Here is a 16,203-nt window from a genome sequence, read left to right as displayed (position 1 = left end):
TGCAGAGACTCAACACTGCAACAATTCCTCATACCAACCGCATTGCCTCTTACTCTGTGCAGACGTGATTGGGCTTTGTTTTTCCAAATGTGTGCAAATCCCTGGCCTGTGTTTTATCTCTTCAGATTCAGTACAGTGAAGATAGATCCTGAACAATCTTAGCTCAGGCTGGGCAATGACCAATTTGTCTTAATTGGTGAGTGAAAGCTCATGGCATTGCTTCTGTTCCCAGCATCAGGTTTCATTCAACAAAATCAATGAGACACATCCATGTACTTAGAGTTAGTAAGTATGTTTTTGAATTGGGGCCTGGTTGTTCTTCAGAGCAAATATTGACATTTCTCCCCGAACTGGCTTTCCTTAGCACATTTGTGCCAATAAATGTCACTTCTCAAATGGTAAACAAAAGTGCAAATGCAGCCAAGGCAAATTAATTCAGGCAGATACCCCCAGGCAACGTTTTGCTCTGCCACCAGATGGCTGCAGGCAGTGACTGGGGGGGAACACTCTGTGCAAGTTAATGGCAAGAAATTTCTAAATGCTGAGGGGACAGGAGCACTGGGGAGCTATTCACAGCCACTCCAGCACTGGCAAGACATGAGACTTGACCTTTCCAGGGTTCAATCACACAGAAAAGCTCAAATAAAATGAAGAACACAGGGGACAGCAGTGGAGGCAACCAGCAAACCCTTTAGGTTTACCACTCACAATTAAATCTTTCCTGCAAATAGGAGAAAACAAGGGGAAATTCCAACAGGCAAGCTGGGGGGGCTGAGCTTCTGTTGCTACTGCTGCATAAAATTAATTATCAAGGTATGGCCCATGAAATCCCTGTAGCCTGTAAAGGTTTTTGCAGTGGTAACCCAACAGGTAGTTTGCATTGTGGTCATCATACAAAACTAAAAGTCTCAGTTTTGCTATGAAGGCCCCAGCAAAGCATCCTACTGCTCAGGTTAATATTCATCAGAAAATCTTGGAGGCTCCCATTCAGAAAAGACTTTTTGCTTTGTTTTTCATTGGCCTACATTCCTTCATGATTTTGTCATGCCCTGTTATATTTATCCCAGCAGTTGCCATACCCTAGAATGGCTGGACAAGCCTGGTCTTCTATCACTCCCAGAGATGAAGAAGATGCTGCTTGGAGTTCTCTGCACAAGGAAGGAGAAACCTGAAGTGCAGAGGGAAAGCAGAGCAGCAGACTCAGCATCACACTTCTGAGCAAAATATGCAACTTGATAGCCCAAAAATGTCATTGGCTGGAAGGCAGCCATTTACTTTTAAGAGTATTTAAAGTATGTTAACTACAGACCAAAAGAATACATTGTAAACACAACATAATAACTCCTCTAACAGAGGAGAGAGGTTTTTTATTTACCTACCAGAGACATTTGATTATCAAGCAAAATTGCCGTATGAAAAGAAAAGCACTCCATCACCTTGCAGGCTCAAGTGCCAGCATACCACATATAACTTTAATGTGGTCTGTACCTGTTTAGAGGTCACTTAAAAGGTAACTGTTTCAAAAAATGCATTCATATAAATGTATGTTTTAATGCCTTTTGTGTGAAATGCTGAAGTTGAGTCTTGAATGCCTGTGCTCACGAAAGATCATGTAGTATTTTTAGCTAGATTAAAAGGGGTAATCCTGGTCAAATTCCACTTTGAATACTTACACTTGGCCTCCTTTAATTCTCCTGAAGTTTCAACTGTACATTGTGTTCTCCCTGGCTTTTTCTGCAATGTGTCAGCACTACCTAGCTATGACTGCATTTCAGTAGCACGCTCAGTCATGGGGCTCTCCACCCCGCACAGGTCTGCACTGCTCCTTCTCCCTCTTCTGACACAATTGTTGCATCCTCGTGGGCCATTTCACTGGGACCTGAACAAAACAGGCTTAGCCAGACTTGATGTGCAACAAGGGAGGACATTTCACCTTTTTTTTTGTTTTTTCAGTGTTAAGACACCCGGGAAAAAAAGTCCTATGCAAGTAGGAAGGATCATTGCTGTTAATATCAACAGAAATATTTATATCTCCATCTATATTCCTTTTCACTTAACTTTTTTGGTGATAAAAGGGTCCTAATTAAAAATATAAACAGGTCTTTCACTTTTTGTTTTATATTTATCTTCCACATGTGCTTGTAATAATCCGCCTTCTTGCCAACACCATCTTGTAAATGAGATCCATATCTCAAGGGTTTATCCTGGTTAAATAAACTGAATTCAATAAAACCCATCTTCAGATATTCCACATGTGAGAGTTATTACTACACTAACATGCTACTGTTGCTTCTGTTACCTAGTGTTACAGATGCATTAACTTCTCCCCTTTGCTTGAGTTATGCTCCACTGTATATCTAAGATAAGAAAATGGAGTGCCTGGAGTCTGTTCAGTGTTATCGTATAACAAACAGTGACTTTTTTATTGAAGGAGCTCCACGAGCGATGCACGTTTTATTGAAACTAATTCAGAAGGGAAAAAAATATTTAAAGATAAATGTTGAACTAAAACCAAAGTAAGTAATGATGTTATTTGCCCCCTTTCTCTCCCCTTCCCTCCTCTTTGCCCCCAGATCATAAGCTTTGTGATAGTGTCACATGGGGCTGCACAGCATTTCTTTGCAGTCAGAGCTCAAAGGTTACAGTGCAGTCTTATAGCTGCTCCCAGTAAGGTTAGCATCAGCATTTCCTGCCCCCTGAAACTCATTCATTTATCAACCTCCTTTCTCTGAGCACCTCTGTGAAGCCTGCAAGCTGGACTGTGCTCAGAACAAACCTCAGAGCAAAACAAACAGTTGTATTTGAGTTCCACTGTGCTGCCTTTTTTTCTTTTCTTTCCTTTTGTTTTTTTCCTTTTTTATTTTTTTATTTTTTCTGGGTAACTTCTCATAGCTGCCTAGCTTGAACTTCCTGCCTTGTTACTGCAAAATGATCTGATCTGCTGTGAGACACCGAGCCCTTGGTGTGTTTTCCTGACACCATTTCTTTCTCAAAAGCACCCCAGGCCATCCACTAATCCAAGCAAAGTTCTATATTAAAAAGGTCACTGCATTCCCTCCAGAATCCTTCCATTGTTGCTTGGAAAAGAGTGCAGTGGACAACTGGGTGTTTTTCCAAAATTAAGGTACAGACCCCTCTTAGAGCAGGATCCCAGAAGAAGAGCACAAGTAAGAGATAAGATACAGTCACTCTTCCTGGTTTCCTATGGCCAAGCCTCCCTTCATGTCCCTTGCTATTTGTTTTTTTAATCTCTTTTTCCTGTTGCCTTCCCAGCAAGGAATCTGCTGCATTTCATCACAACCATGGGATGGAAATCTGCAGTTGAGTTTGCAGGGCCATGGGCAGACTGAAGGCCCAGCCCTGAGTGGTTTTGACTGGCAGCAAGAGCTCGATGTTCAGAATGATTCCAAGGGATGAGTTAGAAATTCGGGACCAAGGCTCTCCCCAGATGGCCGCAAGGCCATTCTTGGCCCATCAGAAAAATAATTAGAACGGAGTTGCAAATAGCGAGGCTTCTTTTGCAACGTTTACAGCAAGTGGAGGCCTCTCAGGAAAGATTTCCAGGAGCAGAGCCAAATTCAGAAATAAAAGCCAACAAAAGGAAGATTTACACCTCCCTCGAGAAGATAGCCAATAAGATTTCAAGGTGGATTTTGAGACTTTGGCTGCTGAGCTACATTTCTCAGATTTTTCTCTTTGATTTTAATGAGGTGAACTAATGTGTTTGTTTGCTTAAAGGAGTAATAATAGTAACACACAGAAACAAATACCAAAGGAACATCTTTTCTGAGCATCAAGGCCCACTTTCAGCATTTCATCTCCAACTACATACACTCTCTTCTTGGTTTTAATTTGCCAAAGCACATCCTCATGATGGGGTCAGGGACACTATGCTAGGAACTGTTTAAACAGCACAGAATAAAGTGTTTTTCACGGAAAATTCAAAATGTCTGCTTCTGGTAGGGGAATAAAAAGGGAAAAAAAGGAAAAAGAATGAGAGAAACTAGAACTACTGCAACATTAAAGTCCAGTGTGCTGCTATAAATCATACCTGAGACCCTGATGAACATACTGTTCAAAATACTGTAGAAATAAAACTATTGTCACGCTCTCCTATTCTCTCTTGGAGGGTTTTTCTTTCCTTGAGCTATTTCTTGCCTTTTTCTCCAAGAGATCTCCTCATTGTCCTTTTTGCACCCTCAGCTACCTTTCTTTGCTTTTTGGCTTGGGGTGCCTCAGCTACACCTCGTTTCATTCACTGGTCACAGGAGGAAGTGGAAGATTCAATGAATGAGTGAATAAGTCTGTTAATCAGGTAATCACCTTTTTTCCTTGTAGGATTCCTCCTTATCTTAAGTAAATACTAAACTCTATATCAGGAAGAAAAGGTTTCACACCTCTGAAATATAAAAAAAAAGGATATGAAAATGTCTTTTTTCTTGAGACTTCATTTATTAAACATGAAATTACCTCAGTTTCTTGCATTTGCAACCCTGGTAAATAAATATGACATGATCAGAAAATGTTTACCAGTGGTTCTGTAAACAGAAAAGGCTTCCTACATATAGGCCTTAGGTGATATTGCTTTGAAGCATTGTTTCAAGCCATATCTTGCTGGCAAAGCTTAAAAGCTTTTAAGTGGTAATATCACACTGGGAATTTTTATCCAGGCCAAACAGCCTGTTGTGAGAGGAGGAGCTGAGACCTGAGTGTCATTCCTGTACTGGCCACAGCTCCCTCTGAGATGCTGTGCTGGTTCTAGAGTACCTGGATTGCAGAATGACAGACTTTCAGACCAGTGACTGGGACTGAGAAAGAAAATGATCAGAAGGTGTTGAACCTAAAAACTCCCTTTTTTGTTCAAAGCTGGTACTTGATAGATTGGTTGGATGTGAGGTCTCAAGCTGGGGGAGGCAATGATTGGTCTCTGATTCCCCTTGCCCTGTTCCCAAGGCCTCTTTAGGCTCTGGCTCCAGGTCTCCCATGGAGGTTTCTTTTCCAAGCTGAAAAGCCTTGCTCACACACTTGGGGCATATGTGGAAACCTTCAGCTGCCTTCACCACCCTGCTGGGACCTACTTCTCTTTTGCTGGAGAGGGGGAGGGAGGATTCAGACCTGCATGCTAGTCCATGCTCATGGAAACCCATGGATCTAGGCAGTGGTGGCACCCTGACAGTCACTCTTTTGTTCTGTATATCTTTTCTAATGCTCCCTAATATCTGATTTGCTTTTTAAGGACTTTTTTTTTCTTTTTTGAGCACAGGGTTGACTTTTTCATGCAGCTATTATAGCGCCAAGATGTTGTTCACAAGAGATAACAACCTGGTCCTTGGCATTTTACATTTAATTTCCAGATCATTTTCTCCCATGTGCATCACCTGATGTTTATTTACATGGAGCTTCATCTATTATTTTACCATTTGGCCACGTAATCTTGTAAAACCCTCTGCAACTGTTCACAGCCAGCCATCGTGTTGCTATCCTGAGCAATCTAAAAATGTCCCCAGTGCTATCTCACTCCTAAGCTCTTTTACAGATCCCATATAAATATTCTGATCAAGGGTTTTATCACAGGTCTTCTGTAACCCCACTGATAACAACCTGCCATTAAAATAGACCTTGTTTTCTACTCTTTCCTTCCTATCTTCTAAGCAATTATTTATGCATGCAAGGACTTTCTATGCCATGTTTTTTAGTTTCTCTGGGAGTGACTTCTGTGGTCTCGTGGAAGACTTTTAAGAATTCAATAGACTGAATCAATGGAATATCCCTACATGTTTGCTGAGTCCTCCAGAGAAATAACATTTCATAAATAATATTGTAACAGAATTTCAACATTAGACTTCCCTTTACAAGCATAATTTTGTCTTTTGTACAGCATGGACGTCAGGACGCCTGTAGTTCCCCTGAAATTCCCTTGAACATAGTTCTTTTTTAGGTAGCACAATTAAAAATTTGGTGTTAGTTTGCCAACTGCCAGTCCTCAGCTACCAGGCTGGCTTTCAGTGTGCGTTTAAACACTGCAGTTCAGGTTTTTGATGTTTGGATTCCTCCACAGCCATTGGGCAAACACCATCTGGTCCCGACGACTTGATGCAAAACTCTCCAGTTTTTTCATTGTGCATATGGAGCCCATAACCTCTTCCACCAGCACTTCACTTAGAGACAGGTCCTCTGGCCAGTCCCTCATAAATTAAGATCCCATTGTGGGAACCTCCCCCGATCTTTCCACACGCTCTTTTTTCAGATGAAGTCTTGCATTCCTGATCTTAAATAATATAATACACTTGCGCAACACTTTTAATGAGAAAGGGTCCTTGATTCTTTTTGAAAGTTTGCAAAACCATAATTTCCATTGTGGCTGAAAAGAAAGAAGGAGTGTAAAAATAATTTCCAAAGTCATCTACCTACCAAAAGAGCTGCTGCTACAGTAAGTCAGGATAGGAAAAAAAATTGTATGTATAGTGATTTTATCTTAAATATATGTCATGGACCAAATACTGCTTGTACTGTGGGATCAGTCAGCCTAGTACACAAGGTTTTGAAACTGACAAAATCATTGTGATTTAAAGGCTAGTATAAGTTTACTCATATACTTTTATTTGCTCAAATTACACCCCTCCATGGATCCGGACTGTGACAACAACTAAACTGGTGCTCTTCCATTAAAATGTCAAGAAAACCCCTCCCTCAAAAGAAAAAAAAAATTTAAAATAGGATTGTCAGCTTTACCAAATAAGTGTAGAAATGATCTTGTTTGGAGAAGACAGAAGGAAAGAAGGCAGTAAGTGTCAGACAACTCATGGTCACTTATGCAAAAGTTTCTGAATTGCTCACGGCAAGACAGAGTGCAAAGAGTGTGAATCATAAAAAAGATCCAACAAAGCTCATAAGCACAAAACTCTTGAAATGTTTTTCATTGTTAAAACACATGAAGTCACAGAAAACAAGAGGATGCCTGCTAAGGAAGCAAGAAATTTATACCAAAATTCTACCACACTCACTTCAGTAGGTAAATTTGATCGTGAACATCACATTTATTCTTTAGAGGAATATTTTGCACTGAGTGGTTCATGAGATTTGTGTCCATGCTGTAAGATTTGTGCACAAAGAAATGGTGAAAATGAGATGATGTGATTTCCCAAGATTCACTCAGAGCTAAAATAACATAACTTTGTAGGACAAAAGCTTCTGTGTGTTGCCAACACCAAATGCTGCCAATCGTATTGCTTTTTTCAAATAATATAAAAACTAAATCTTTGATAAAGAGAACAGATTTTAGTTTGTGGCCAATGACTCCCCGCCATTGTAATGTCAAATGTTTCAAATTGCTGTTGCTCACTAAACAGTTAGGGGAAATAATCTGTCGTCTGCTGGACTGCTTTCAGTGAGGCACTGAGACTGCATTGAAATATCCCATACAAGCAGAAAACATGCTATGATCACAAAGGTCCTTGGCTTCATATCACTGTTTGCACTGATAATGCCTATGATAACTCTGCGAGATACCTCTCTAGCTATCAAGTAATGAAAAATGAAAAGGATTATCAACTTGCAGAGAGCTGGTGAGCTTATGTGCTAGAAAATACAGTAATGTATCGTTTAGATAAGTTACTGTTTGGTCTGGAAAATTGTGAAACATAGTATTTCAACACTTTTCCTCTCCTGCCAAAAGAACTTCAGAATCACAGAAGACAGTTTATTTCAAACATATGGAAAAGATGAGGAATGTTCTCTCAGAGATAACCATCTTTATAACCTGCAGTTGAAAGGATCTTCTTTTCCAGCTATTGGACACTGCTTTTGTATATTAGGTGAGCATTTCCCACTTGCACTTTTAAATATTTGGAGGGAATGGAGAGATATTTAAGTGACTGAATACTTCTTCCATGTCTCAGGCAAAACAGTCTTAATGCTTTTATGATAGGCTTGAAACTGGAACAATATGATGTTGGATGTGCTAAAGTTTATGGCATCGAACTACAGGGCAAACTGCAACAACTGATGGCAAATTACTTGTTCATAAGTATAACTCTCATCTGATATAGCAAAGGAGGAAAAAGGGAAAAGAATTTCATTCACGGTGGTACTTCAGCTTTAAAATGCTTGAGTTTACCCTCCACCTTCAAGAAATTGCTCTATCTTGATCTAGACTTGATTCTTTGGAAATGGTGCTTATTTTTCAGGAAATGGCAGGCATTGATAAAGGGATCATACTGGACAAGAGGCTGGGTAGTGGCTATTTTTATGAGAAGTGCTTTGTACTGAGACATTCACAAGTATGTGTGCACATACTCTAGAGAGTTTTGCAAAAAGAAATGGCTAAATGTTCAAGTTTTACTTAATACTACCCAGTTTCTTAAAACTTACAGTTTATTATACTATTCCCATCTCAAATTCAACAGTGACAAGAAATTTTTTCTCTGTCAACAGACTAGGAGAGAGCCTGTTGAATATGTACTTTTAGCTGAAATTCAGCGTTAAAATTAATTACAGTTGTAGAGATAAAGATTTTTTCTGATTTATTTTTATTTTAACTAATAACTAATTAGATTTTATCTAATTAACTAAATTTTTAACTAATAACTATATATTAACTAACTTTAACTTTTATCTCGCTAACTAATCTTTTAACTAGCTTTTAACTAATAATTCATTAGATTTTAATCTAACTGATTTAGATTTTAACTTTAACTTGTATGGAATATTTTAAAAATATTTAACAGCATTTTAAATAACATATTACAGCTTTATTATGACCATGATGAATCACCGTGGGGTGCACTACCCCGGTGCTATTTGCCTCAGCCATAAATACAGGTAGAGCTACCTGGAGTTCCATGGAGACAGCAAAAACCTCCTGCAAAGGTGAATAAAGGCAGTTTTTCCACCTGGATAAAGGCAGTTTTTCCACCTGGAGGTCAATGGCACTGCAAGCTGTCTGCTAGCAATACTCTATTGAGGTGCCGTAAAACTTGGCCGGCGATGTTTGCCTGAGCTGGTGCCAGAAACACACCTGGCACCAAGGTGCCCTGTGAAAGCGTCCCCAGGGGCCGTGCCCACACAGCAGAGTGCTCCAACGTCCTTCCAGTGAACCCTCCTGGTTGGACACACCAGGTGTGAGGAGCAGGGCAGGCACCCACAAGGCATCCAGCGGAGTCAGCCAAGCGAGGAGCGGCTCCGTGCGCCCGTCGTGCCCACTCTGAACGCCTGCAAGGTCTGGCAACGCGTTGCCCTGTGTCACAGTATTTCAGTTTCTTTTTGTTCACAAAGATCTGCAGACCCCTACAGTGCTATAGAAATAATGTGCATTTTAACTTGCCAAGGACAAATCAAGTGTTTTAATTTCGCACTCTAACATAAGATAAGAAAATAAACATGAGCTGCTGGGGAGTTCAGTAAACTTGCTCATGAACTGGAGGGGTGGAGTGGAGGAGGGGCAGCAGTATGTGAAAAACTTCCATTCAGTGGGAATCGGATAGAAAAGCAAATAAAAAGTTACACTGCACATGAAAAATCTTGGAAACAATTCTGAAAATACCCAGGTATCTCTGAAAAAAGCAGGCATATGTCCGGACACAATAAATTGTATTTTTTCCAAAAAAGCTCCAGCTATCAAATTACAATAATGCTGATTCCTACTTTCACTCCATCTTCAGGCTCCCCTAGCAATTTTTTTATATTAAGCCCAGTGCTGAGGAGAAATCTGGTTGACAACACTGTGGCAGTGCTATGTTTTAAAAGGAATTGCAGATTTTTATGCTCTTACAGGGATTGTGATGCAAGAGCACAGTCTGGGTCACAACATTTTAGAAAGACATTTATTGCGTTGGCAAGTTTTCCCTCTTTTTTTGGCAATTCACAAGAGCTATAGAACTCCTCAAGAGTAACAAGTTTTTTTTTCAGTCTTGATTCTTCTCAATATTCCAAGAACTCAGAATCATCTGGGAAGCTCTTCAATGACCATATCTATAACACCCACTTCTCTGGCTCATGGGGTCATGAACTGCATCTTCAACAAGTGAGCAAGCCAGATCTGAGGGAGAAGGATAGTTCAAATCATGAAACCATAAAACACCTTGGGTTGGGAGGGACTTTTAGGTATTATCTAGTCTAACTCTCTGCCATGGGCCAGGACCATCTTTCACTGGATCCAGTGGCTCAAAGCCCCATTCAACCTGACTTTGAACGGTGACGGGATATCAACAGCTTCTCTGGGAGACACATTCGTGTGTCCCACCACCCTCATCATAAAAAAATCTCTTCCTTATATCCCATCTAAACCTACTATCTTTCAGTTTAAAACTGTTGTCCCTTGTCCTGTTACTAAGGGCCCTGATACCTACTTTGTTCCTGTCTTTCTTACAAACCCCCTTTAAGTACTGAAGGGCTACTCTAAGGTCTCACCAAAGCCTTCTCACCAGGTGAGCAACCCATCTGTCTCAGCCTCTCTTCACAGGAGACCTGCTCCCTCCCTCTGATCATCTCCATTGTCCTCCTCTGGATGCACCCAAAAGATCCATGTCTTTCCTGTACCATGGACCCCAGAGCTGGATGCAGCACTCAGCTGGGGTCTCATCAGAGCAGAGCAGAGGGGCACAATCACCTCCCTTGACCTCTTGGCCACACTGCTTTAGTGCAGCCCAGGATGTGGTTGTCCTGCTGGGTTTGGAGCGCATTTTGCTGCCTTGTGTCCAGTGTTTTATCCACCAGCATCCCCAGGACTGGTCCCAAATAATTTTTTTTCTCAGAATGAAGTTCCCGTGTAAGACACCCAGCTGTGGCACTGTTACTAGCCTGAGTGTAGCTCCAGTTTTCCTTAACTAACAGCTTCTAGTCAGAGCAAAGGTGCATCCCTCATTTTTTGTTAATACTGATCACAAGTAACTCTGTGTCATTCAGTGGACCCAGGGCAATGTCAGCAGAGGACCAGCATCAGCCCCTTTGACTTCCATCATAGCACTTCTCAGGTCAGTTGCTGGGCTCTCAGAGGTAAACCTGGTGTTCTGATATCTGGCACAAGCAGTGATTAAACAATGAGCCTGTTTTGCTGTGAGCAGGCGAAAAATGTTGCATGGTTTGGATTGCTCCAGGACCGTTGTGCTCATCAAACAAAACAGGCATCCAGAGCCTCCGTCTTCTTGCACATTTCAGGAACATGGTGGCATGATCAAAAGACCAAGACTTCCAGAAACAGGAAGCAGTGATCTGTTAACTAATAAATTCTGGGGGCAGCTAAAAGCGTGAGGATGTAAATTCCTCTGGAAGTGCCTTTTCATGACACTGCAGGATCATCTGATCCTGTCTGTGGGAGTCTGCAGCATGAGTGCTGTTCAGGAAGCAGGACTCATCTTTAGGGGCCTCTTCTGAACATTGCTGTTGTAGAGGGTCCAGAAGAAACTGGGGCATGAACATAAAGGTTTTGTTTTCTTGCAGCAACCATTCTGAGAAAACAACAGTGTTACTAACAGGGGCTGTATTTGGTCAGATTATTGTGTGAACTTTCATTAGTTCTGATTCCAGGGGGAGATGCATAACTGGAAGTTTTTACAACTGGACCAGATTGGTTTGCAATTTGGGAAATAAATGGTCTAAAATACTTTTTCTAACAACACAAGAAAAGGTCAAAAGGAGAAAAGAGTTCATTGCCTATCTTGCTTTTCAGATTTTCTATTGCATTTTTTAGCAGTCACCAGATAAATAAATGCATCTAAAGGATACAGAAGTGCATCATTACAAAAAGGCATAATCACAGGGCTACCTACCTTGGCTATTGGGTACAAATATACTAATCCTACAAATTTCTAATAACTAGAAAAAGTATTTTCCTCCTCCTCCATGTAGTGACAGAGCAGAAGTTGTTCCTCAGTTTTTAATAGAATGGCAGACATTCCCCGTAACACTATACCTTGTTTTCACTTTTTTTACATCTGGTATGAGTCCCCACCTAAGAGTCTCACAGAAAATGAATGATTTAAGGCTGATGAAAACATCTCTAGGTTATATAACACAGGGACACTGACCTCCCAAATTAATTCTGTACCTCTGGTTCAAATGCTTGGTGACACCACCAAGCACAACCAGGCAAAACTGTGGGAGATAAGCACGCCTGGCTGCATTTGCTGCTCAGCACATGTCTCAGGACCAGACTGGCTTTGGCTGAGAAAATGCAGGTGGGACTTAAGGCTCTTGCAAAGGCAGCACCAGAGCACCACAGTCCCTCCGAGTGATGTGCCAGACCACTTACTTGTTCAGTATTGACTCAGAAAAAAAGCAAAGTCACCTCCTGAGTAATCAACCCCACATCCTGAGGGATATAATTGTATAAATCCTCTGAGATTTCCCAGGAGCTTTTTTTCTCACTTTTCAGATGTGGCATGTCTCTACCTGAGGAATGGTGTATCTGGGCCTGGTGGCAGGATGTCTGCAGGCAAGGGGATGAAGATTGGCAAGAACACAAGGACTTGGACACATCCTGCACCAGCATCCACAGGCTATGACAGCTTCTGTCTTGCCCCCAGCCTGAGCAGCAAATCCCATTTCCTTGATGGGAGCCCAGTGGTGAGTCAGGAGAGGCAGGTGGACTGGCTGAAATCTCCTACAGATGGGATTACAGATGTTTGAAGGAGAACATAAAGGGTTTTTTGTGCTTTATGCTTTAGTAAGTGATGAGGTATCAGAGCTGGCTTGCTCTGGAGTTGGGATATTTAGCTGTGAAAGAGGTGACACCAACATGACCCTGGGGGGAAGGGGATCTGAGGAGGCACAGTCTGCTGCAGGGATGGTATGGCTATTGGCACCTTCCTCTTAGCTGGATTACCTTCCTTGCCCTTCCTGGATTTTTGGGGGTGGTTATTTTTTGGTTTTGTTTTGTTTGGGGATTTGGGGGTTTGGGGGTTTTTTTGGTAGATAAAAAGAGCAAGTGTCACTGTCACATTCAGGCCAAACCACTTCTTCAGGTAAGGGAAACAGCAGTAAAAGGGCAATTGATGTACCAAGGGGAGACCTCATTGTGGTTTTCCCTCCCGAGGGGAAGCAGAGGGACAGGTACTGATCTCTTCAGCCTCGTGACCAGGGAGAGAGCTCGAGGGAATGGCATGCAGCTGAGTCAGGGCAGGTTTAGGCTGGGTGTCAGGAGAAGGTTCTTCACCCAGAGGGTGGTTGAGCACTGAACAGGCTCCCAGAGATGCAGTCACAGCACCAAAACTGACAGGGTTCAAGAAGCATTTGGACAACACTCTCAGGCACATAATGAGATTTTTGGGGTGTCCTGTGCAGGGACAGCAGTTGGACTCTATAATCCTGATAGATCCCTTCCAGGTCAGCATATTCTATGATTCCATAATTCCATGATAATAAACAAGTTCTTCATTTTTTTATCTTTCAGAATACAGCAGTTCCTTTTTTTTTTTTTTTTCTATTTAGCTTTATATGGAAAAACTATAATGTAATGGAAAAAACCCTAAATAATTAAAGAAACATGCCATAAACAGTCTGTAGCCTGGACCAGCCGTATGAATTAAAGACCTTACATAAAAGAAAACAACCTTGGTTACATAGAAAGAATAGAAAAGTTGAAATAATCTTTCTAAAATCTTGAACCACACATTTGTTTTATGGTCTATTAATTGGGGATTTTCAAGGTTTTTTAGCTCCCAAGAGTCCCTACAGTTTCTGCGGTCAGAATCAAGTTCTATTTTAAGAAATAATTAACTATGAGACAACTGTTAAACTGATGTATTTCCTTGTTCAGTACACAAATAGAGTTATTCAATTCTCAGAACATAAGATGAATTTATCTTCCTGTGGACATTTTAGATGGTAGCATAATGATCATTATATTTTTTTAATTGTATAAAAAATACAATTAAAAAATGAAATTATTATGGCACCATCTAAAATGTCGTAAGACTGAAACCCTCCCATCACTGCTACTGCTGTTTTACTAATTCTCTGTGTTCTTTTCGGAGGAGAGGTTGGACTGGCTATGTGAGAAACACTAAGGAGCATTAAAAGATAAAAAAGACATCCAAGGAAAAGGAGACAAGAGGATACTCAAGCAGTGTCACAGGTTTCGTGCTGTCTGTACATTGTGTCATAGTTTCTCCCTCTGCAGAGCAATACCTGCCCTCACTGACCACAGGAGACATTACTCAGGAGGATTAGAGATGATGAGTACATGAGCAGTTCCCCCTCTCCCAGGGATGCTTCTCTGACAGCTCTCCCTCCCATTCCAGCCTCGCTGCCAGCAGCATTTCCATGAGAAAGTGCTAGTTTGGCCAACTGCATCCATTCCACCAGAAACACCGAGAGCAGCCACGGTGGGTGTCCAGCCCCTCCGGCGTGCAGCCTGCCTGTCTCCCTGCAGTCCAGTGCCAGACCAGTTCCTTGACTCCCCAGTGCTTTTAAATTTCTCTGGAAATGCTGGATTACTGAGTTAAAATTTAAAAAGGAATCTTTCTCCTGCATTATTACTTCTAACTGTTGCATTTGGAGTGTTTAATTATTTAGAAGAGCAAGACCTGAGCTGGACAAAAAGTATCAGTACCCACAGACACTTGGCAAACAACAAGTTTCAATATTGTCACAGCAGTAAGACCAGTAATAATTCTTTAAATCCCCAGTTGATTGTTACTTGAAAACCACTGTATCATAGAATTCTTTAGGTTGAAAAGATCTCTGAGATCGTTGAGTCCATAGGGACACAACAAGGAGTACAACAAGCTGTGTATTGAAAAAAGACATGCTGTTTATTGTAAGAGAAATTAATCCATTCAGGTTTACCATATAAGTGATTTGCCTGTGAATCTGCTTCCAAATTAAACTTACTACATTGAAAATTGAGTTCCTTCCCCACTTACACCATGGATTCTTTTGTTTTTCTCAGTTCCGTTGGCTGTTACGTTATAGTCTCAAACAGCATCTCCCAACCGCCTCACTGAGACTAACTGAATTTATTATATAATCTCATCTCCATTTCCAAAAATTCGAGAGCAGTCTTAAAGAGCAGTCCTCTGAACTTGGCAGACACTCGTGTGGGAAAGTCTTTAAACAAAAACAAAATTGTTTATGTGCTGGGAGAAGGAGCTCCGCAAGAAGATAACGTGCGCCGTGAGCCAACACTGCCCTCAGCAGCAGAGCTGGGGTGGCTCCCGCAGCGCAGGGTCTGCTCACAGAGCTCACAGAGCTGCTGCAGCCCTTCCACCAGCTGCCCCTCCACAGCCACCCCCCAGCTCCTGCTGGCCACACGGGCACTGCTTTTGCAGCAGGGAACAGGCAGACTGAGCAAAGCAGGCAGCCAAGAATGCCCGAAGGGTGAAATGGTTTCACACAAAGTCGCTTTGAATTTGTGGACTTTGAGGACATTTATATAAGACTTGTGCTTTTCCTCAGAAATTATTTGAATTTGTAGCAGGGTTGGCTTCCCATGAGGTTTAATCACAAACCTTGGGAATTTTCTTACTTGCAATCTAATCCCAGTTCTGACAGGACACACAGTCAAATTTTCTGCATGGAAAAAACCTTGTACTTACTCAGGGTGCCAGCACAAGACGAATCCCCCAGTCAATTCCCACAGAAGTGGTGTTTAAGGACTTTCAAAGGGTGTCTGTATGATCAACTACACTGAATTAGCTAGTCCTAGAGATTTAGATTACGAGTATTTTCTCAAATATGCACATTATTACCTCTTCCGGAGAGAAAATTAAAGTGTGCCTTTGTGACATGGCTGAGAAAAGATGGCCATGTCCTGTGCTAGCAGGTGAAACCACAATCACCAGGTACCTGCTGGTACCCGAGGTGTGGCACAGACCACCAACACAGGAACCATGCACACACCTGGTCAGGTGTGAAGGTCTGAGGTAAGCAGAAGCGCTGCCATGGGTAGTTTTGCTTACTTGAAACAGAGGAATAGGGTTAGTGAGGGATTTGTAGACACATGAGGACTGTTTTTGCCTCTTGCATGCAGGTGTCAAAAGGCACTGCAGTTCCAGGGCTGTGCAGCTGTCTCAGGCATACAGATGCCACAGCAGTCGCTGCTGTGACTGCAGGGTACAGATACCTCCTGTCCCACAGGTTAGGTTTCCTAGCTGGTTAGCAGCAGTAGAGGCATGACTTCTGAATGATGTGATGTTAAGGGCTTTATATGAAGAAGAATTCCAAGAATCTAAACCTAAGTGGGCTAAACAGTCAAAAATTTTATCC

This window comes from Fringilla coelebs, assembly GCF_963513975.1.
Source record: "Fringilla coelebs genome assembly, chromosome: 1".
Classification (NCBI taxonomy): Eukaryota; Metazoa; Chordata; class Aves; order Passeriformes; family Fringillidae; genus Fringilla; species Fringilla coelebs.
This window is presented reverse-complemented; position numbering follows the sequence as displayed.